This window comes from Pristiophorus japonicus, chromosome 2, assembly GCF_044704955.1.
Source record: "Pristiophorus japonicus isolate sPriJap1 chromosome 2, sPriJap1.hap1, whole genome shotgun sequence".
NCBI classification, from domain to species: domain Eukaryota; kingdom Metazoa; phylum Chordata; class Chondrichthyes; family Pristiophoridae; genus Pristiophorus; species Pristiophorus japonicus.
In genome coordinates this window covers 188,463,686-188,486,222 of record NC_091978.1, presented here as the reverse complement: position 1 = coordinate 188,486,222, position 22,537 = coordinate 188,463,686, and positions in this window count along the sequence as shown.

Here is a 22,537-nt window from a genome sequence, read left to right as displayed (position 1 = left end):
CACAAAAGATTACTGCAGAAGATAAAGGTACGCGGAGTCAGAGGAAATGTATTAGCACGGATAGGAATTGGCTGGCTAACAGAAAGCAGAGAGTCGGGATAAATGGGTCCTTTTCCGGTTGGAAATCGGTGGTTAGTGGTGTGCCACAGGGATCGGTGCTGGGACCACAACTGTTTACAATATACATAGATGACCTGGAAGAGGGGACAGAGTGTAGTGTAACAAAATTTGCAGATGACACAAAGATTAGTGGGAAAGCGGGTTGTGTAGAGGACACAGAGAGGCTGCAAAGAGATTTAGATAGGTTAAGCGAATGGGCTAAGGTTGGCAGATGGAATACAATGTCGGAAAGTGTGAGGTCATCCACCTTGGAAAAAAAACAGTAAAAGGGAATTTTATTTGAATAGGGAGAAATTACAACATGCTGCGGTGCAGAGGGACCTGGGGGGTCCTTGTGCATGAATCCCAAAAAGTTAGTTTGCAGTGCAGCAGGTAATCAGGAAGGCGAATGGAATGTTGGCCTTCATTGCGAGAGGGATGGAGTACAAAAGCAGGGAGGTCCTTCTGCAACTGTATAGGGTATTGATGAGGCCGCACCTGGAGTACTGCGTGCAGTTTTGGTCACCTTACTTAAGGAAGGATATACTAGCCTTTGAGGGGGTACAGAGACGATTCACTAGGCTGATTCCGGAGATGAGGGGGTCACCTTATGATGATAGATTGAGTAGACTGGATCTTTACTCGTTGAAAATCAGAAGGATGAGGGGTGATCTTTTCGAAACATTTAAAATAATGAAAGGGATAGACAGGATAGAGGCAGAGAGGTTGTTTCCATTGGTCAGGGAGACTAGAACTAGGGGGCACAGCCTCAAAATACGGGGGAGCCAATTTAAAACCGAGTTGAGAAGGAATTTCTTCTCCCAGAGGGTTGTGAATCTGTGGAATTCTCTGCCCAAGGAAGCAGTTGAGGCTAGCTCATTGAATGTATTCAAATCACAGGTAGATAGATTTTTAACCAATAAGGGAATTAAGGGTTATGGGGAGCGGGCGGGTAAGTGGAGCTGAGTCCACGGCCAGATCAGCCATGATCTTGTTTAATGGCGGAGCAGGCTCGAGGGGCTAAATGGCCTACTCCTGTTCCTAATTCTTATGTTCTTATGTTCTAATCTGCTGGAGCACAGTTGTTGGGCTACTGCGACACCGTCAGATCCCTGGTGGATTGTGGTGGACCCAGTGGCAATGGCAGCAGTCAGAGCTTGCGTGGCATCGAGCTGAGACTGCATGAGGGCATTCTGAACTTCCATGCCAGCAGCCATCCTCTCCATTACAGCACTGAGATGTTGGGTCGCTTCTGCCTGTGCTGTAATGGCAGCTGCCACATCGCCCATGACATGTGTCATGAGATATGGATCCGCACCATCACTCTGGGAGTCTAACGTCGTCTGTACACTTGCAATGATGGGCTCCATGGTGTGCGCAGAACTGTCTTCAATGCGGGAGGCAGGCTCGTCCATGCTCCTGACCACTCAGGCACCTGTGCCACTGCCCCTAGCATTTCCGAGTGCATGGCCAGCACCCTTTGTTCGAATGGCTCCACATCAAGGTGCTCATCTGAGTTCTGTCCAGCAGAACTCGCGTGCGAACTCGCCCGCCAGAGAGCTGGCTCCCAAGGTTCCCTTTGCCCATCACCATGCTGCAACCCGCTAGGTCCCAGTGCAGACCCCTCTCCTAAGCTAAACTGCAACAAACGCATACTCCCAGTATCTGAACTGGTGCATGGCAGCGTAAGAAGCAGTGATGCAGAGCTTGGAGCTGTCTTTCCTTCAGAATCCACCTCCTCCCACATTTCGTCACTGTCGTCACTTGGCTCAGAGAGCTGAGACGCATGCTGGTCCATATCTGGGGCATCATCTGCCAACATAAATGGGACAAGAGTGGCACGAGGGTGAGGGAGGGCTGTGGACTATGCAGCAACCAAGGTGCACACATTGCTGACTACGTTACTGATAGGCGTTTGTACAGTTACAGACAGATGGCATTAAAGGAAGATCTTGACTTGCCAGGGCTGCCCCCAGTGGGATCCATGGTGCCTATGGCCACTGGTCTGGCAACCTATGGTCCAATTAGCCACAGTACCCTTTCCTCCACATCGGTCAACTGGTAGAGGTCAGCCTCTCCACCCCGAGTCCTCTGCTGCTCCCTGCAGTTATGTGTCATCTTGGCCTACAAAGCAAAGAAGGGTTGGTGATTAGCAGTCCAGTTAGGCACCTGGAAATAATAGATGTGCACAAATGAAAGGGACCATCAACTGTGAGTATGCTGATATATTTTGGACTCACCACTGAAATGGTGCTGTACTCAGTGCAAACAAAAGCAGGTAAATAAGAGTTGGAGAAGGAGAGCGAAGCTCAATAATAGGGGGACCATGTACTCACTTTCACCACTCGAGTGATGTCGTTGAATCTCTTCCGGCACTGAATGCTTATCTGGTCCAGTACTGAGGTCGCCGAGACCTCTGCAGCCACCTCTGCCCAAGCATATTTGAAGACCTGCCGAGACGGTCTGCCAGAATCCAGAAATAGGAGGCGCCTCCTTCCCTCCACAGCTTGCACCAGCATCTCAATTTGTGCACCTGTGAACCTGCTTGCCCTCCTGCAACCTCTCTTAACTTGCCATTTTTCAAGATGAGAATCAACACACACAGTAATCGCTCTGATCAGAATGACCAGTACCTACCTGAAAAATCTGCCCTTTAAGAAGGCCAAGGTGCAGCTGTCTCGTTATGAGTGAATACGAGTCAGGTGAAATTGGGTCCTAAGTCGGTGATCCCTGCCCACACCGCTCCGCAGAGGCCATTTACGCCTCCAACATCGCCCCGTTCATTTTCCCAGTCTAAAGTGCCCAAAATCGCTCGATTCCCTAATTGGGGTGGTAAATCACCATCTAAATCTAATTATCTGCCCCAAAAGGGGCGAAGGGCAATTTCGGCCACCTCATCACATGCAATATGGTTCATTGCCAATAGTCAGACACTGTCTCGAGATGTGACCATATATATTTCCCAATATAGCTATTTTCTTTCCAAACAATGGGGTTGATTTAGACTATTGGACAACCAACAGGTGGAATGTGCTGGCAGCTCGGCCATACCCGCGCAGAAGAGGTGGCCACCATTTTGAGGCTCTGGCCTCTTTTACATTCAGGCCAGCGAGCTGCTGGCTGCAAAATGAGCATCCCAATGCATCACACCATATAAAGCTGGCCAATATAAGGCATGGGTGGAGTGTGGGAGTCCAAAGGCAGCAAAGGCCCAGGTTATTTTGTGTGGTCCAAAGAAACAGAAGTGCTTTTCTGGGACCAACAAAATTAATTTCAAACTTACTTTTGCTGGGGCTCTTCGACTCTAATGCCCATGAAAATGATCAGATTGTGCACCATGCACACTCCGACCATTGCTAACTTAAAAGTGACCCTGATATTGAAATAGGCCAATTGTCTATAACAGGCATGTGTTTTAGGTGTCCGGCAGTCGGCATTTTAAAAAATGATGCTGGGAATATTGTCATCTCTCTTTTGTTACCGCCCTGTTAATCCCAAGTTAAACCATTTAAAATTGACTGCAATACCTTAGTTTAATATTTAGTCCCTTGGAGAAAATATCAGAGTCCATTTGTTAAAAAACAATGAATGTTTGCAAAATATGCCTTCATTCTGAGTTCAATAATTTCAAAGTCTTCATGTAAACAAAGGAAACAGTGCATGACTAATATCAACTGCTTGGCATGCTACACAAAAACTGTGGCTCTTAACCTCCTCCTGCATCTGAAGAGATATCCTGGTTTTCTTACATATACACAAAAAGGAGAATTCTGTAAATTTGAGCTGACCAACCTTGAGTTGATGAAAGTAACAGTGCTTTCTCAAGGCCTACTACTATGAGCGATTGAAACTATTACCATTTCAATCTGGTATACTCATCAAGGGCTATATTTAACTGTGTGTGTAGAGCTAAAGAAAAGATCTTTTACTTTTTACGTCTTACTGCAGCCCATCCACCACTGAAGCTCTCACACATGGGGGCATAAGCTGAAAATTACAGCTAAGCCATTGGCTGGAAAGGAAATCAGGAAGCACTTCTCTTACGCAAAGGGAGTGGAAATCTGGAATTCTCTGCTCCAGAAGGCTGTGGATGCTGGGTTAATTGAAATTTTCAAGACTGAGATAATAGATAGATTTTTTATTAGGTAAGGGTATCGGGGCTATGGAACGAAGCCCCAACTGTATGACTTTCCCTGCCGCCTCCCCGCGCACCTCCCCCGCCCCCCCCCCCTCCCCCACACCATTGTTCCTTCACAAAAAACTATGCAGCTCTCCGTTGAATTTGTTGGGTTAAAAATTCGATTGCCTAGCACCTATTATTTGGGCACTATGGGTCCCGTTTTGGGTCGAAAATAGCGTCCAAGTCATGCGCTCACATTTCCAGTGTGGGCCGCGATGGACGGCGTCTTGTGAGGGCATTACAATTGGTGCTGGGAGCGTAAGAACATAAGAAATAGGAGCAGGTGTAGGTCATTTGCCCCTCTAGCCTGCTCCGCCATTCAGTAAGATCATGGCTGATCTGATCATGGGCTCAGCTCCATTTCCCTGCCCGCTTCCCATAACTCTTGACTCCCTTATCAGTTAAGAAACTGTCTATCCCCGTCTTAAATTTACTCAATGACCCAGCCTCCACTGGGGCAGAGAATTCTACAGAATTACAACCCTCTGAGAGAAGAAATTCCTCATCATCTCACTTTTAAATGGGCGACCACTTATTCTAAAACTATTCACTCTCATTCTGCATTCCCCCATGAGTGGAAACATCATCTTTGCATTTACCTTGTCGAGCCTCCTCATTATCTTATGTCTCAATAATATCATCTCTCATTCTTCTGAACTCCAATGAGTACAGGCCCGAACTGCTCAACCTTTCTTCATAAGTCAACCCCATCATCTCAGGAATCAATCAAGGGAATCTTCTCTGAACTGCCTCCAATGCAAGTATATGCCTCCTTAAATAAGGAGACCAAAACTGTACGCAGTACTCTAGGTGTGGCCTCGCCAGTAACATGTACAGTTCTAGCAGGACTTCTCTGCTTTTATACTCCATCCCCCTTTCCAATAAATGCCAACATTTCATTTAACTTCCTGATTACTTTCTGTAACTGCATACTAACTTTTTGTGTTTCATGCACAAGGACCCCCAGGCCCCTCTGTACTGCAGCATTTTGTAATTTTTCTCCATTTAAATAATAATTTGCTTTTTTATTTTTTCTGCCAAAGTAGGTAACCTCATACTTTCCCACTTATACTCCATCTGCCAAATTTTTGCCCACTCACTTAGCCTGTCTATATCCCTTTGCAGATTTTTTGTGTCCTCCTCACAACTTGCTTTCGCACCTATCTTTATATCATCAGCCAACTTGGCTACATTACACTCGGTTCCTTCATCCAAGTCATTAACATAGATTGAAAATAGTTGAGGCCCCAGCACCGATCCCTGTGGCACCCCACTAGTTACTGTTTGTTAACTATAAAATGACACATTTATCCCAACTCTATTTTCTATGAGTTAGCCAATCCTCTATCCATCCTAATATATTACCCCGAATCCTGTGAACTTTTATCTTGTGCAGTAACATTTTATGTGGCACCTTATCGAATGCCTCTCTGGAAATCCAAATACACTGCATCCACTGGTTCCCTCTTACCCACCCTGCTCATTACATCCTCAAGGAACTCCAACAAATTTGTCAAACATTATTTCCCTTTCATAAAACCATGCTGACTCTGCTTGACTAAATTATGCTTTTCCAAATGTCCTGCTACTGATTCCTTAATAATGAACTCCAGCATTTTCCCAATGACAGATGTTAGGCTAACTGGTCTATAGTTTCCTGCTTTCTGTCTGCCTCCTTTGCAGTTTTCCAATCTGCTGGGACATCCCCAGAATCCAGGGAATTTTGGTAGATTACAACCAATGCATCCACTATCTCTGCAGCCACTTATTTTATGACCCTAAGATGCAAGCCATGAGGTCCAGGGGACTTGTCCACCTTTAGTCCCATTACTTTACTGAGTACTTCTTTAGTGACAGTGATTGTTTTAAGTTCCTCCCTCCCTATAACCCCTTGATTATCCATTATTGGATGTTTTTAGTGTCTTCTACCAGGAAGACCGATACAAAATATTTTTCAAAGTCTCTGCAATTTCCCTGTTCCCTATTATTAATTCCCCAGTCGTATCCTCTAAGGGACCAACATTTACTTTAGCCACTCTCTTCCTTTTTATATATCTCTTACTATCTGTTTTTATATTGCTTGATAGTTTTCTTTCATAACCTATCTTTTCTCTCTTTATTTTTTTTTAGTCGTTCTTTGCTGGTTTTTAAAAGATTCCCAATCCTCTGGCCTCCCACTAATCTTGGCAACTTTGTATGCATTGTTGTCAATTTGATACCATGATTTATTTCGTTAGTTAGCCACGGTGGGTTCTTCCTTCTCTTAAAATCTTTTCTTCTCATTGGAATATATTTTTGTTGAGAGTTATGAAATATCTCCTTAAATGTCCCCCACTGCTCATGAAACATCTTACACTTTAATCTAGTTTCCCAGTCCATTTTAGCCACTCTGCCTTCATAACTTTGTAGTCTCCTTTATTTAAGCTTAGGACACTGGTTTGAGATCCAATTTCTTCACCCTCCAACTGAATTTGAAATTCAGCCATGCTATGATCATTCTTTCCGAGATGATCGTTTACTAGAAGATCATTTATTAATCCTGTCTCATGATACAGTACCAGATCTAAGATAGCCTGCTCCCTGGTTGATCACACAACATATTGTTCAAGGAGCATATGCCAGAGTTTTGTAGACTGAGGAAAGGGCATGGGAGTGGGACTAGCTGAGAGTTGTCACAGGCTCGATGGCCCGAATGTCTGCCTTCCGTGCTATAAACATTCTAGGATTCTATGATTAGGCAGATTGTGATGTTAATCAGCATACGACACTGATTTGACACAAGCGTTGCCATTTTCCTCCTCAAAGCTGAAACTATTGCCCTGTGTTAACCATACACAGCTGAACATGCATTTAGCAGCTGCAAAAACAGCGATATTTAAAGGGATCAAGAACCACTCTCGGGTGAATTATTGATTAATTTTTACTGGCTCTGTGTAATTTTGTGAAAGTGTTTGGTGCATTCCAGAGTTGTGTAAAGTTGGTGAGGTGACAGGGAGTGGTGCTGCAAGTGCAGAATGCCTTGCTTCTGACTTCATCACCATCATCATAGGTGTCTCTCGGAATCGAGGATGACTACTTCCACTCTTAACATGAGTACTTAGGTGGCTGTATCGTCCAATACAAGAACCACAATCTCTGTCACAGGTGGGACAGATAGTCATTGAGGGAAGGGGTGGGTGGGACTGGTTTGCCGCAAGCTCTTGGTTCATATAGGTACCAATGATATAAGTAAAAAAACAAAATGAGATCATACAAGCTGAATTTAGGGAGCTAAGAGTTAAATTAAAAAGTTGGACCCCAAAGGTAGTAATCTCAGGATTGCTACCAGTGCCACCTGCTCGTCAGAGTAGAAATAGCAGGCGAGTTAAGATGAATACGTGGCTTGAGGAATGGTGCAAGAGGGAGGGATTCAAATTCCTGGAACTTTGGAACCAATTCTGGGGGAGGTGGGACCAGTACAAACTGGACGGTCTGCACCTGGGCAGGACTGATACCAATGTCCTAGGGGGAGTGTTTGCTAACGTTGTTGGGGAGGGTTTAAATTAATATGGCAGGGGGATGGGAATCTATGCAGGGAGACACAGGGAAGTAAATTGGGGGCAGAAGCAAAAGGTACAAAGAAGATAAGGAAAAGTGGAGAGCAGAGAAATCAAAGGCAAAAATCAAAAAGGGCCACATTACAACATAATTCTAAAAGGACAAAGAGAGTTTAAAAAAACAAGCCTGAAGGCTCTGTGTCTCAATGCGAGCAGCATTTGTAATAAGATGGGTGAATTAACTGCGCAGATAGTTGTTAATGGATATGATGTAATTGGGATTATGGGGACATGGTTCCAAGCTGACCAAGGCTGGGAACTCAACATCCAGGGGTATTCAATATTCAGGAAGGATACACAGAAAGGAAACAGAGGTGGGGTAGCGTTGCTGGTTAAAGAGGAAATTAACACAATAGTAAGGAAGGACATTAACTTGGATGATGTGGAATCTGTGTGGTTAGAACTGTGGAACACCAAAGGGCAGAAAACGCTAGTGGGAGTTGTGTACAGACCACCAAATAGTAGTAGTGAGGTTGGGGATGGCATCAAACAGGAAATTAGGGATGCCTGCAATAAAGGTACAGCAATTATCATGGGTGACTTTAATCTGCATATAGATTGGGCTAACCAAACTGGTAGCAATACGGTGAAGGAGGATTTCCTGGAGTGTAAAAGCGATCATTTTCTAGACCAATACATCGAGGAACCAACTAGAGAGCTGGCCATCCTAGACTGGGTGTTGTGTAATGAGAGAGGATTAATTAGCAATCTTGTTGTGCGAGGTCCCTTGGGGAAGAGTGACCATACTATGGTAGAATTCTTCATCAAGGTAGAGAGTGACACAGTTAATTCAGAGGTTAGAGTCCTGAACTTAAAGAAAGGTAACTTCGATGGTATGAGACATGAATTGGCTCGGATAGACTGGCGAATGATACTTAAAGGGTTGATGGTGGATAGGCGATGGCAGACATTTAAAGATCACATGGATCATCACTGTCTGGCGTAAAAATAAAACGGGGAAAGTGGCTCAACCGTGGCTAACAAAGGAAATTAAGGATGGTGTTAAATCCAAGGAAGAGGCATTATAAATTGGCCAGATCAAGCAGCAAACCTAGGACTGTGAGAAATTTAGAATTCAGCAGAGGAGGACAAAGGGTTTAATTATGAAGGGGAATATAGAGTATGAGAGGAAGCTTGCAGGGAACATAAAAACTGACTGCAAAAGCTTCTATAGATATGTGAAGAGAAAAAGATTAGTGAAGACAAATGTAGGTCCCTTGCATTCAGAATTAGGTGAATTTATAATGGGGAACAAAGAAATGGCAGACCAATTGAACAAATACTTTGGTTCTGTCTTCACTAAGGAAGATACCAATAACCTTCAGGAAATATTAGGGGGCCGAGGGTCTAGCGCGAAGGAGGAACTGAAGGAAATCCTTATTAGTCAGGAAATTGTGTTCGGGAAATTGATGGGATTGAAGGCCAATAAATCCCCAGGGCCTGATAGTCTGCATCCCAGAGTACTTAAGGGAGTGGCCCTAGAAATAGTGGATGCATTGGTGATCATTTTCCAACAGTCTATTGACTCTGGATCAGTTCCTATGGACTGGAGGGTAGCTAATGTACCACCACTTCTTAAGAAAGGAGGGAGAGAGAAAACGGGGAATTATCGACCGGTTAGCCTGACATCGGTAGTGGGGAAAATGTTGGAATCAATTATTAAAGATAAAATAGCAGCGCATTTGGAAAGCAGTGACAGGATTGGTCCAAGTCAGCATAGATTTATGAAAGGGAAATCATGCTTGACAAATCTTCTAGAATTTTTTGAGGATGTAACTAGTAGAGTGGACAAGGGAGAACCAGTGGATGTGGTGTATTTGGACTTTCAAAAGGCTTTTGACAAGGTCACACACAAGAGATTAGTGTGCAAAATTAAAGCACATGGTATTGTGCACCTGTGGAATTCTCTACGACAGAATGTTGTTGAGGCCAGTTCGTTAGATATATTCAAAAGGGAGTTAGATGTGGCCCTTATGGCTAAAGGGATCAAGGGGTATTGAGGAATGGGGTATTAAAATTTCAAAAATGATCAGCAATGATTATATTGAATGGTGGTGCAGGCTCAAAGGGCCGAATGGCCTACTCCTCCACCTATTTTCTATGTTTCTATGTCTATGTTTCTTTCCGCTGCCTGCGCTTGATTTCTGCATGCTCTCGGTGATGAGCCTTGAGGTGCTGAGCGCCCTCCCGGATGCACTTCCTCCACTTAGGACGGTCTTTGGCCCGGGACTCCCAGGTATCAGTGGGGATGTTGCACTTTGTCACGAAGGCTTTAAGAGTGTCTTTGTAACATTTCTGCTGCCCACCTTTGGCTTGTTGGCCATGAAGGAGTTCCGAGTAGAGCACTTGCGTTGGGAGTCTCATATCTGGCATGCGAAGCTGATCAAGTGTGGTTAGTGCTTCAATGCTGGGGATGTTGGCCTGGTCAAGGCCGCTAACGTTGGTGCATCTGTCCTCCCAGGGGATTTGTAGGATCTTGTGGAGCCATCGTTGTCGTATTTCTCCAGCAACTTGAGATGCCTACTGTACATGGTCCATGTTTCTGAGCCATACAGGAGAACGGGTATTACGACAGCCCTGCAGACCATGAGCTTGGTGACAGTTTTGAGGGCCTGGTCTTCAAACACTCTTTTCCTCAGGTGGCCGAAGGCTGCACTGGTGCACTGGAGACGGTGTTGGATCTCGTCGCAATACCTGCTCTTGTTGAAAGGAGGCTCCCGAGGAATGGGATGTTGTCCACGTTGGCCAGGGCTGCGATGTGGATCTTGATGAATGGGGGGCAGTGCTGTGCGGCGAGGGCAGGCTGGTGGAGGACCTTTGTCTTATGGATGTTTAGCGTAAGGTCCATGCTTTCGTATGCCTCAGTAAATACGTCGACAATATCCTGGAGCTCAGCCTCTATATGTGCGCAGCCACAGCGTCGTCCGCATACTATAGCTCGACGACAGAGGTTGGGGTGGTTTTGGACCTGGCCTGGAGACGGCGAAAGTTGACCAGGTTCCCACTGGTCCTGTAGTTTAGTTCCACTCCAGCGAGGACTGGCAACTCGACGCAACTGGACTTCCCGGCTGGGCCTCCTGCGGCAACTGGGCCTGGCTAACGGGTCTCCATCCCCGCCTCCAGCGGCAATCGGAACACGTACAGTAGCGGCAGATGGGCTTCTCCACTGCGAAGGAGTCTGGGCCTCCTCGACGCCAGCTGGACCTCCTACAGCAACAGGCGACCTCCTCCTCAACAGCAGCTGGGTCGGCTGGCCTCCCTCCCTCCTTCAGCGACGACTGGAGTTCTCCTTCCCCACTGTTGACCTGGCGTCCTCTCCTCCTCCAACATATGGTTAGTACCATGGTTGTGACCCCCCCTGCCCTCCTACTCTGAACCCCAGTGGGTCACTGGCCCTCCCAATGCCTGCCCTCAACCAAGCCTCGGAACACCTACCATCAAGTGCGCTATCCAGCGCCGAGCCTGCGGCCAACATCTCACCACAGGCAACTAAGCCCATACAGCAGTGCCAAGTCTCCAGTCATCTTGGACCCCCTTGCGACTGGACCAAGACCTCGCTCAGCTAAGCCCGTGTGGTAGCCAGTTTGCAATGACAACCCCACATTAAAAGAACTCACCACTCCTCTAAAACGAAGTTCTGGTTCTGGTCAAATCACTCGCTCTAAGTCATTGGTGGTCTAGTTGTCATCCCCTTGGCCTGCAGCATGACCAGGATATAGAGCAGTGGCAGTGAAGAAGAGGACAAGCTGCTCACAGAGGAAAGAGGAGGAGAGGGAGAAGTTCTCTCAGCAGAAGGCCTTATCCACCTAGGATCTTCGGGGAACAATTCTCTTACCACAGTCTGAGCTGGGAGCAGTGCCTTACAAAGAACATAAAGACATAAGAACATAAGAAATAGGAGCAGGAGAAGGCAATACAGCCCCTCAAGCCTGCTCCACCATTTAATACGATCATGGCTGATCCAATCATGGAATCAGGTTCACTTCCCTACCCGCTCTCCATAACCCCTTATTCCCTTATCGTTTAAGAAACTGTCTATTTCTGTCTTAAATTTATTCAATGCCCAGCTTCCACAGCTCTCTGAGGCAGCGAATTCCACAGATTTACAACCCTCTGAAAGAAGAAATTTCTCATCTCAGTTTTAATTGGGCAGCCCTTATTCTAAGATCATGCTCTCTAGTTCTAGTCTCCCCTATCAGTGGAAACATCCTCTCTGCATCCACCTTGTCAAGGCCCCTCATAATCTTATATGTTTCGATAAGATCACCTCTCATTCTTCTGAATGCCAATGAGTAGAGGCCCAACTTACTCAATCTTTCCTCATAAGTCAAACCCCTCATCTCTGGAATCAACCTAGTGAACCTTCTCTGAACTGCCTCCAAAGCAAGTATATCCTTTCGTAAATATGAAAAACAAAACTGCACGCAGTATTCCAGGTGTGGCCTCACCAATACCCTGTATAACTGTAGCAAGAGTTCCCTGCTTTTATACTCCATCCCCTTTGCAATAAAGGCCAAGATTCCAATGGCTTTCCCGATTAGTTGCTGTAACTGCATTTTAACCTTTTGTGTTTCATGCACAAATACCCCCAGGTCCTGCTGTATTGCAGCACTTTGCAATCTTTCTCCATTTAAATATAACTTGCTCTTTGATTTTTTTTCTGCCAAAGTACATGACCTCACACTTGCCAACATTATACTCCATCTGCCAAATTTTTGCTCACTCACTTTGCCTGTCTATGTCCTTTTGCAGATTTTTTTGTGTCTTCACACATTGCTTTTCCTCCACCTTTGTATCGTCAGCAAACTTGGTTACGTTACACTCGGTCCCTTCTTCCAAGTTGATAATATAGATTGTAAATAGTTGGGGTCCCAGCACTGATCCCTGCGGCACCCCTCTAGTTATTGATTGCCAACCCGAGAATGAACCATTTATCCCTACTCTCTGTTTTCTGTTCGTTAGCCAATCCTCTATCCATGGTAATATATTTTCCCGAACTCAGTGAACATTTATCTTGTGTAGTAACCTTTTATGTGGCATCTTGTCAAATGACTTCTGGAAGTCCAAATACACCACATCTACTGGTTCCCCTTTATCCACCCTGTTTGTTCCAGCCTCAAAGAATTCCATCAAATTTGTCAAACATGACTTCCCCTTCATAAATCCATGCTGACTCTGCCTGACCGAATTTTGCTTTTCCAAATGTCCTGCGACTGCTTCTTTAATAATGGACTCCAAAATTTTCCCAACCACAAATGTTAGACTAACTGGTCTTTAGTTTCCTGCTTTTTGTCTGCCTCCTTTTTTAAGGAGGTGCTCACAAAACTACCACCTCTTGCAACCAGACCTGCAGCGCAGCCTCACACCAGGGCAAGTACAGCACTGACAGTGGCTGTGAAGGTGACCGTGGCTCTAAATTTCTTCGCATCGGGATCCCTCCAGGTTGAAGTCGTCGACATCTGTAACATCTCCCAGTTCGCCATCCACTGATGCCAGGAGAGGGGACTTCACTGTTGTCTCTCTGACCAAAGAGAAGCAGGCAGGGCATGCACGTGGCTTTGCCAGGATAGCGGGCTTCCCCATGGTGCAGGTGCCATCAACTGCCATGCGTGGTTTTCCATCTAAATGCTGAGATTTACTGCAGCCTCAAAGTTTACCACTCAATGACTGTGCAGTTAGTGTGAGACCATACTTAACATATCATGATTGTGAATGTCGTTATAGTGGCAGCGATCATGATGCTTTTATTGTGTGCCACGCTGTTCCCTCAGTCTTTGTGCCATCAAGACAGACCAGAGGGTGGCTACTGCGTGACAAGGGCTATCTGCTGACCATCTGGCCCATGACCCCATTCCGCAACCCAACCACACGTGGGCAGCATATGTACAATGAGAGCCATTTTGCCACACGGAATTTGACAGCGCAGATGGTTGGTGTCCTTAAACAATGCTTCCGCTGTCTGGACCACTTTGAAGGAGCCCCGCAGTACTCACCAAAAAATGTCACAAGAATGGTCGTGTTCTGCTGCATGCTCCACAAACTCGTCATCATGAGGGCACAGCCAGGCATAGGGAGACCAGCTGAGGAGGAGGAAGAGGAGGAGGAAGCAGAATAGTAGGAGGAGAAAGAAGAGGAGGAGGAATTGGAAAAGGGGAAGCGGAAGAGAGGAATCATCCCAGACAGACCCTTTCTGCCTGGCTGTCCATGATCAACTCATCCGACTGCAGTACGAGTGAATGCCACCCCAGTTTCTCGTTAGTCAACAATAGTTCCACAGCTTACCATCCCTCTGTTACAGATCATCACTGCATTTTCTTAGCCACAATGCTGAAATAACAACCACCACAAAAGAAACATCCCAATCCAATTTTATCCATCAATCCATCCAATATAACATAACAAAGTCAACTAATCACCCTTTTGCATTCCCTTTGTTACTATCTTCAAGTGTGCCTGCCTGCCCTTATGCCTGCCTGCCTGTCCACCAATCTGCTAATTGATCTGCCCAGCCCTTCCATGCTGGAGAGGATGGGCTCCAATCTCTGCACAAAGCCCTGTGCAAGGTTGGTGCTGGACTCCTCCACGCTCCTTGATCTTGCACTATTTTTTCTGGCAGGCCTGCCAATGCACCAACCATTTTGTTATGCATATCCATCAGCGTTCTGCTGCAGGCCATCCCTTTGAAGTCCTCATCTGAGTCTTCTGCAGCAGAACAGGTGTGCAATCTCGTCCTCCAGTGAGCCAGCACCTGTGCTACCCTTTCCCCCGCCCTGGCTGCAGGCCACTCTGGCCCTGTGACTCATCACGTGCAGATCCCACTCCCAAACTGCCCTTTCAACTCTGCACTGTGCCAGTATCTGAGCTAGAATCTGCGAGTATCTGACTGAGTGACAGTGTTTCTTCTTCTTCATTCTCCTCTTGCTCTTCTCCCTGAACCAAGGGCTGGGCAGGCTGGATTTCTTGGGACTCTGAAATGAGAAATGCACAAGGGTAGGGTTGTGGTGAAGGGAGTGGGAAAAGCATGAGGTGCATATTTACACCATCTGCAGCTTGTAATTAAGAAGAGATTTTGGAATGAGGGCAAAGTAGGATGTGAGGAGGATAACGTATAAGGATACTGGCATCTTGTTTTCTTTCAGTCTCTCCCAAGAATGGCCAGCACCATCTCCTCCATGGGGCTGAGGTGATACAGGCAAACCGTTAGGTCCTACTGGCATCGGTTATGCACCACCTTTTCCTGAAAAAGTGGCAGTGTGTCAATGAATGTGGTGCAATGTGTTTGGGTGATGTATCTGTCATGGTTGAATAGCTGATAGTGTGTGCCAGTTGTGAGGTGTGGATCTGAGGCTTTCAGCAGTTGTAAGTGTGTGAGGTTGAGGTGATGTTAGAAATTTGAGGTGTGCCTCGTGTTTGGTAGAGATTGTTGGTTGGTATTGATGGTGCTGTGGTGCATTGAGCAGTGTGTGAGGCTAGTGGTGCAGATTGTGGGATATGTCATTTGAAGATTAATTCACTGATCTTGACCATCCATGTGTACTATGTCCATGTCCTCAGAGCTACACTGCTGGCATTCACCACTGTGCCAATCTGCTCCCACTGCACTTTGCTCTGTTGCCTCAAGGGCCTTCTGACCTTCTGTAGAAAGTGGACCTCGCTCCTCCTGTCCTCCGCCTGCACCAAGGCCTCCAGTGCTGCATCGGAGAACATGGTGCAAGCTCTCTCCCCTGCTGTGCCATAATTAATTAATTTTTTTTCCCCAAAGTCTTCCTCAGCTAGTTCAATAATCTGCTGCAGGCAAATTTAATTGCATGAGCTTGGGCCCTCTACTGAATGCCACAATCATGGAAATGAGTAGGTGCACAAAGTTCGCATAGTGCCTGCAGTCCGTCGAACGGGCACGGGTTGATAGCGCATCTTGATCCTTGCACCCGTTTCCAGGGGAAAATGACTTTCTAGGCCACTAACTCTGTCTACCTCCCCTGAGTTTAAAAGAATGAGAGATGATCTTATTGAAACATATATGATACTGAGGGATATAGTTGCATTGGAGGCAGTTCAGAGAAAGTTCACTAAGTTGATTCCTGAGATGAAGCAGTTGACTTATGAAGCAAGGTTGAGCAGTTTGGACCTATTCTCATTGGAGTCTAGAAGAATGAGAGGTGATCTTATTAAAACATATAAGATACTGAGGGGACTCAACAAGGTAGATGCAGAGAACTAGGGGGCATAGTTTAAGAATAAGGGATCACAAATTTAGAACTGAGATGAGGAGGAATTTCTTCTCTCAGAAGGTCGTAAATCTGTGGAATTTTCTGCCCCAGAGAGCTGTGGAGGCTGGGTCATTGAATATATTTAAGGGGGAGATAGACAGATTTTTGAACGATAAGTGAGTGAAGGATTATGGAAAGTGGGAAGGAATGTAGAGCTCAGCCGAAGATCAAATCAGCCATGATCTTATTAAATGGTGGATCAGACTCAAGGGGCCAAATGGCCCACTCCTGCTCCTATTTCTTATGTTCTTATGTTCTTATGTTGTCCACTGACTCTCTTGGCACACATTTACTGATGCATTTTGGATGAGATGTTAAATTGAGCCCCAGTCGGCCCCCTCAGGTGGTTATAAATGATTCCTGACACTATTTCAAAGCAGAGTATGGGAGTTCTCCCCAGTGTCCTGGCTGATATTTATCCCTCAACCAACATCTGGTCATTATCTCATTACTCTTTGTGGGACTATAAACTTTAGTCTTTTTTACCTATGTGCGAAGAAGCAGTTACATTTAAATTATTCACTTTTTTGTGCTTTATTGTGTAGCCTCTATTTATATAATTTCTTACTTTTTCAGTCAATTTATTTGTATTCAGCTGATTCAGACACACTCAGTAAGTTCTCTCCTCAGCCAAACTAAATAGTCTCTCCTCATGGCTCAAGTGCTTGATCTGAGATATACATTTAGATGTTCCACTATGTATCTTCAATAAAGCCTGGATCTAGAAATCTGATTGTGCCCGAAAATGGGCACACATGGAGCATGGCACACATGTCTGTCCATGTGGGCACAGGGACCACATAAAATTCACGCTCTGCCATTCAATAAGATGATCATCGACCTCAACTCCACTTTTCTGCCCAACTCCATATCACTTGATTCCCTTAGAGTCCAAAAATCTATCTCAGCTTTGAATATACTCAACAGTTCAGCATCTACAGCCTTTTGTGATGAAGATTTCTAAAGATTCACAACCCTCTGAGTGAAGAAATTCTTCCTCACCTCAGTCTTAAATGGCCAATCCTTTATCCTGAGACTATGCCCCTAGTTCTAGACTCTCCAGCCAGGAGAAATAACCTTTCAGCATCTACCCTGGCAATTCCTCTCTGAATCTATATGTTTCAATGAGGTCACCTCTTATTCTTCTACATCAATACATCAGTCATTGAAGGTTGACATGCAGGTACAGCAGGCAGTTAAGAAGGCAAATGGCATGTTGGCCTTCATAGCGAGGGGATTTGAGTACAGGGGCAGGGAGGTGTTACTACAGTTGTACAGGACCTTGGTGAGGCCACACCTGGAGTATTGCGTACAGTTCTGGTCTCCTAACTTGAGGAAGGACATTCTTGCTATTGAGGGAGTGCAGTGAAGGTTCACCAGACTGATTCCCGGGATGGCGGGACTGACCTATCAAGAAAGACTGGATCAACTGGGCTTGTATTCACTGGAGTTCAGAAGAATGAGAGGGGATCTCATCGAAACGTTTAAAATTCTGACAAGTTTAGACAGGTTAAATGCAGGAAGAATGTTCCCAATGTTGGGGAAGTCCAGAACCAGGGGTCACAGTCTAAGGATAAGAGGTAAGCCATTTAGGACCAAGATGAAGAGAAACTTCTTCACCCAGAGAGTGGTGAACCTGTGGAATTCTCTACCACAGAAAGTTGTTGAGGCCAATTCACTAAATATATTCAAAAAGGAGTTAGATGTCGTCCTTACTACTAGGGGGATCAGGGGGTATGGCGAGAAAGCAGGAATGGGATACTGAAGTTGCATGTTCAGCCATGAACTCATTGAATGGTGGTACAGGCTCGAAGGGCTGAATGGCCTACTCCTGCACCTATTTTCTATGTTTCTATGTTAAACTCCATAGAGTATAGGCCCAATATACTAAATCTCTCCTCAGAGGACAACCCTCTCATTCCAGGAATCAATCTAGTGAACCTTTGTTGCACCACCTCTAAGGCAAATATTTCTTTCCTTAGATAAGGAGACCAAAACTGTGCACTGTACTCCAGGTGTGGTCTCACTAAGGCCCTGTACAAAATTGTAGCAACACTTCCTTACTCTTGTACTTCAACCCCCTTGCAATAAATGCCAACATGGCTTCCTAATTGCTTGCTGTAGCTGCATGCTAACTCTCGGCTGGAATTTTCTCCAGGTAGACGGGTTCTGGGCGGCGGGCCTTCGAGGCGGGTGGGAAATTGAATCTAGATAACTGTGAGGCAATGCATTTGTGGAGGTCGAACAAGGCAAGGGAATACACATTAAATGATATGACACTGAAAAGTGTAGAGGAACAATGAGACCTTGGAGTGCAGGCCCATAGATCCCTGAAGGTAGCAGCCCAGGTAGCTAAGGTGCTAAAAAAAAGTCATATGGAATACTTGCCTTTATTAGTTGAGGCATGGAATACAAGAGCAAGGATGTTATGCATGAACTGCATAAAACACTGGTTAGGCCATAGCTGGAGTACTGTGTGCAATTCTGGTCACCATATTACAGGAAAGCTGTGATTGCGCTGGAGAGAGTTACAAGAATATTGCCGGGACTGGAGAATTTTGTCTATGAGGAAAGATTGGAGATGCTGGTCTGTTTTCTTTGGAACAGAGGAGGTTGAGGGGCGACCTGATTGATGTGTATAAAATTATGAGTGGCCTGGATAGAATGGATAGGAAGGACCTGTTTTCCTTGAAAGAGGAGTCAACAACCAGGGTCATAGATTTAAAGTAATTGGGGGGAGGTTTAGAGGAGATATGAGGAGAAATGTCTTTACCCAGAGGGTGGTGAGGGTCTATAACTCACTATCGGAAAGGGTGGTAGAGGCAGAAACCCTCACCACATTTAAAAAATACTTGGATGTGCACTTGCGTTGCCGTAACCTACAGGGCTACGGACCAAAAGGTGGAAAGTGGGATTAGGCTGGATAGCTCTTGATCGGCCAGCACCGACACGATGGGTCAAAATGGTCTCCTTCCGTGCTGTAAATTTCTATGATTCTATTATATGAAACCCGGAGGCTGGGTTTCCCACAGGCCCTGTCGACTTTAAAAGCAGGGCCTGATATGCATGCGGAGCCTCGGATTCCCACATCAAGAGGCTGGCTGGCTGTGGGAGGATAGGTCTGCAGATATGGAGAGGGAGCGAGAGGTTGGTCCAGAGGAGGGATGGCCGGGGGCGGGTGGGGGGAGGGGAATGGCATCAGGGATCGGCTGTGGCTCGGTCAGAGATCACGGGTCGGGATTGTGTGCGCCTCAGTCAGGGATCGACAGGGGAGGATTGTGAATTGGTAGGGGAAAATCGGGGATTGGGGATTGGGTGTTCGGGAATTGGCAGGAGAGGGTCAGAAAGGGAGGATCGGGGATGATCAGGGATCACGGGGTGGATTTGGAATCGGCAGAGAAGGTTGGGAGATGGGGAGTCAGGGATCGGCATGTGGGGGGTCGGCTGGAGCATCAGGTGGGGAGGGCGGACAGGGGTCAGCAGGGAATCGTGAGGTTGGGGGGGGTGGAGAGAGGATCAGGGTTGCTAACGGGAAGATTGTGGATGGCCTCAGCATCATCAGTAGGGTGGGGAGGAGGCCTCATGGTGGGGATCGGAGGTCTGGGAATGCGTTCGCAGGCCTCGTGGTGTGGTAACCAATCTCGGAGGTGGGTTAGGCAGTGATCCTGGATCCAGGAGATAGGTATAACGCCACTTACCTCCTGGATGCAGCAGTCCCCGCTTTGCTTTAACTGTCGAGTTTCATGAATTATGTGAAACACGTCCACAGTCGGTTAAAATCAAAATGGAGGTTAATATTTAAATTGACATACGGACCCTTGAGAGCGGGTTAATCACGCACCTCGCTGTCCCACCCCATCCTGCCTCTGCTAAAACCGGATGTGGACAGGTTGGAGTCAGGAGCAGGTTGGGAATCCCATTTTTTACAATTTAACTGCCCCCAGGCTCTAAACCCACCAGTTTCTTTCGGGGAAAATTCCGGCCTCTGTGTTTTCTGTACGAGGACAGCTAAATCTCTCTGAACACCAACATTTAACAGCTTCTCACCATTTGAAAAATATTCTGTTTTTCTACTCTTCTTACCAAAGGGGATAACCTCACATTTCTCCACATTATACTCCATTTCCCACCATAATGCCTACTCACTAAATCTGTCTAGATTCCTTTGCAGATTCTTTGTGTCTGCCTCACAGCTTACTTACACACCTAAGGACTCATTTTAAGAGTGGAAGCAAGTCTTCCTCGATTCCAAGGGACTGCATATGACACCGAGCTTTGTAATGTCAGCAAACTTGGATACATTGCACTCGGTCCCTTCACCTCAGTCATTAATATAGATTGTAAATAGCTGTGGCACATTAGTTACAGCCTGCCAACCGGAAAATTACCCATTTATCCCTACTTTCTGTTTCTGTCCATTAACCAGTCCACTATCCATGCTAATATATTATCCCCAACCCCATGAGTCCTTCTCTTGCATAGCAACCATTTATGTGACACCTTACTGAATGCTTTTCAGAAATGCAAATATACTACATCCATTGGTTCCCCTTTATCTATTCTGCCAGTTACATCCTCAAAAAACTCTAATAAATTTGCACCTGGGCAGGACCGAAACCAATGTCCTAGGGGGAGTGTTTGCTAGTGCTGTTGGGGAGGGGTTAAACTAATAACCCCTCCCCAGGGGGATGGGAACCGATGCAGAGAGACAGAGGGAAGTAGAATGGGGGCAGAAGCAAAAGATAGAAAGAAGAAAAGTAAAAGTGCAGGGCAGAGAATCCCAAGGCAAAAAGAAAAAAGGGCCACAATACAGCAAAATTCTAAAGGGGCAAAGTGTGTTAAAAAGACAAGCCTGAAGGCTCTGTGCCTCAATGCGAGGAGTATTCGCAATAAGGTGGATGAATTAACTGTGCAGATAGCAGTTAACGGATATGATGTAATTGGCATCACGGAGACATGGCTCCAGGGTGACCAAGGCTGGGAACTCAACATCCAGGGGTATTCAACATTCAGGAAGGATAGACAAGAAAAGAAAAGGAGATGGGGTGGCGTTGCTGGTTAAAGAGGAAATTAATGCAATAGTAAGGAAGGACATTAGCTTGGATGATGTGGAATCGGTATGGGTGGAGCTACAGAATACCAAAGGGCAGAAAACGCTCGTGGGAGTTGTGTACAGACCACCAAATAGAAGTAGTGAGGTTGGGGATAGCATCAAACAAGAAATTAGGGATGCGTGCAATAAAGGTACAGCAGTTATCATGGGTGACTTTAATCTACATATTGATTGGGTTAACCAAACTGTAGCAATGCGGTGGAGGAGAATGTCCTGGAGTGAATTAGGGATGGTTTTCTAGACTAAAATGTCGATGAAGCAACTAGAGGGCTGGCCATTCTAGATTGGGTGATGTGTAATGAGAAAGGACTAATTAGCAATCTTGTTGTGCAAGGCCCCTTGGGAAAGATTGAACATAATATGATAGAATTCTTTATTAAGATGGAGAGTGACAAAGTTAATTCAGAGACTAGGGTCCTGAACTTAACTTCGATGGTATGAGACGTGAATTGGCTAGAATAGACTGCTGAGTGATACTTAAAGGGTTGACAGTGGATAGGCAATGGCAAACATTTAAAGATCACATGGATGAATTTCAACAATTGTACATCCCTGTCTGGAGTAAAAATAAAATGGGGAAGGTGGCTCAAACCTGGCTAACAAAGGAAATTAAGGATTGTGTTAAATCCAAGGAAGAGGCATATAAATTGGCCAGAAAAAGCAGCAAACCTGAGGACTGGGAGAATTTTATAATACAGCAGAGGAGGACAAAGGGTTTAATTCGGAGGGGAAAATAGAGTATGAGAGGAAACTTGCTAGGAACATAAAAACTGACTGCAAAAGCTTCTGTAGATATGTGAAGAGAAAAAGATTAGTGAAAACAAACGTAGGTCTCTTGCAGTCAGATTCAGGTGAATTTATAGAAACATAGAAACATAGAAAATAGGTGCTGGAGTAGGCCATTTGGCCCTTCGAGCCTGCACTGCCATTCAATAAGATCATGGCTGATCATTCCCTCAGTACCCCTTTCCTGCTTTCTCTCCATACCCCTTGATCTCTTTAGCCGTAAGGGCCATATCTAACTCCATCTTGAATATATCCAATGAACTAGATATCAACAACTCTCTGCGGCAGGGAATTCCACAGGTTAACAACTCTCTGAGTGAAGACGTTTCTCCTCATCTAAGTCCTAAATGGCCTACCCCGTATCATAAGACTGTGTCCCCTGGTTCTGGACCTCCCCAAAATTGGGAACATTCTTCCCACATCTAACCTGTCCAGCCCCGTCAGAATCTTATAAGTTTCTATGAGATCCCCTCTCATCCTTCTAAACTCCAGT